The following is a 2072-nucleotide window of genomic DNA, read 5'->3' as shown; positions in this document are numbered from 1 at the left end:
GTGTCCCCCAAGTTTCCCCCAGTGCCTCCCCTGGGTCCACCCAGTGTCCCCCCAGTGCCTCCCCAGTGTCCCCCCAGTGCCTCCCAAGTGTCCCTCCAGTGCCTCCCCAGTGTCCCCCCAGTGCTGTACACACAAGACACGCTCCATATATGGCGAGTGTCATGGAGAAGACTGGATCATCATTTAGATCTGCATATATGGAGCCGGTCAGCAACTCTACATCTGACCTCACGGCAGCTGTTAATAGGCTCCGTTACCAAATACCAACTCCTCTCTAAAAACTGGCCTGCCCTGCATGCAGTCCGTCAGTGCATGCATTTCAGTCGCTTGCTCCAGCATATTTTGTCTTGTTATGTTATGCAACTCATCATTACATTAAATGATTGATTAGATAATGAGTGATGCGAAAAATTACTTCTGCTACTAAATGATATTCTTCTGACAAGGAAGAGAAGGAAGGAGAGAGAGAGAGAGAGAGAGAGAGAGAGAGAGAGAGAGAGAGAGAGAGAGAGAGAGAGAGAGAGAGAGAGAGAGAGAGAGAGAGAGATTAAATGCAACTATGGGCCGCAGGCTTTGGAGCTATTACATGAGGGTGGAAAAACAATTATTGCATTCTGTCTTTCCACTCTGCCTTAATTGGCTCTTCACGTCTCTGTCACTCATCTCGATGAGGGGAAGAACACATGTGCAAAGGCTTTGTGCACTACTATAAACGACTATAGTTAACTGACACCTCGATCACTTTGCATGACAACAAAAGGTTTCATTGATCTCATTTTGTGTTGTGCCATTCGTGCAGTAACATGTTGAGGATACAGAACAGAAACAGAACAACAGGAAAAGTACATGCTTTGTTGCTGCAGAAGAATGGTAACACTGGTGGTCTAGTTAGTATCTAGCTATCTAACTTTAAAGCCTTGCAAAGTAGCAATCTGAACCATCAGCATACAGTTCCTCTAGCCATGCAGGTTTCCTGCAGTGCCAGAGATTTCTGTTTAATCTAAATGAATGCAGCCGTTAAGAAAGGAAAGGAGGCAGGAGGGGGGTCATGGGGTTTCCCAATCAACAAATAGCTCACTCATTCTTGAGATGAGGGACAAAAGTGGAAAAAACATGTCCCACACATAAGAGCCTTATTATTGTTAAAAATAAATTAATTTAATAAAAATAAAAGCACTTGCAAAGTTAAATGTAATACAGTTGTGTATTATTATGCCATTAATTTCATTATAATTGTTTTCATATGCCATCTGAATTAGTTAAAAGCAGGCACTGTACCCAAAAACGCCTGTATTTAGCCTGTCCCCAGCAAGTGGTCATAATTTCAAACTGCTAAAAAAGTGTCTAATACTGTCACAATCACATAAATATACATACTAAATTAAAGTAGATTGTCAACAACATAGCAAACAATATACACAATAATTTTAATTTATATTTTCCATTAGATATCTCATATCAAATGTGTGTCCCACGTCTCCCGTCAACTCCGTCAGGTTTTTTAAAAGTCTTAAATTAATCAGAAAATATTGTCGACAGATTTAGCCTGAAGACTCCTTTTCCAAGTCCCGTTTGTATTTGTTGCAACTGTGGAGCACCTGGTCTGAAAAGCATTCAATTGTTTGATATTTTAAACAAACAATGTTGATATCAGGGTGGTCACAGCTTTTACATGTCAACTCCGTCAGGACATTATTATGATCTTTGTTAAGAATTCCAAAATAATGTTTATTATAAAAGTTTAGGGTTAGGTTTAGCTAACAAATGAAGCAAAAACAAAATGGCTACATTGTACTACAGAGGGTTAAGATGAAAACAAATGACATTTTGTCAACTCCGTCAGACGTCAACTCCGTCAGGTTTTGTGTCTGACGGAGTTGACATGTATCTGACGGAGTTGACAAAAGTGTTCCTAAAACAATAAAATTATAGTTTTTGAATAATGGGACGTATTCTAATTTGGCACACAGTTAGAGCATGCCTTAAGGAACATTTTTGGCTATAGGGCCATCACAGATTTGTCTCGTGGTGACCATGGCAGCCATTTTCCAAAATTGCCGCCACCTGATGTT

The sequence above is a fragment of the Protomyctophum parallelum genome (assembly GCF_964188405.1).
Source record: "Protomyctophum parallelum genome assembly, chromosome: 3".
Taxonomy (NCBI): domain Eukaryota; kingdom Metazoa; phylum Chordata; class Actinopteri; order Myctophiformes; family Myctophidae; genus Protomyctophum; species Protomyctophum parallelum.
The sequence above is the reverse complement of the archived record's forward strand: the minus strand, read 5'-3'. Positions refer to the sequence as shown.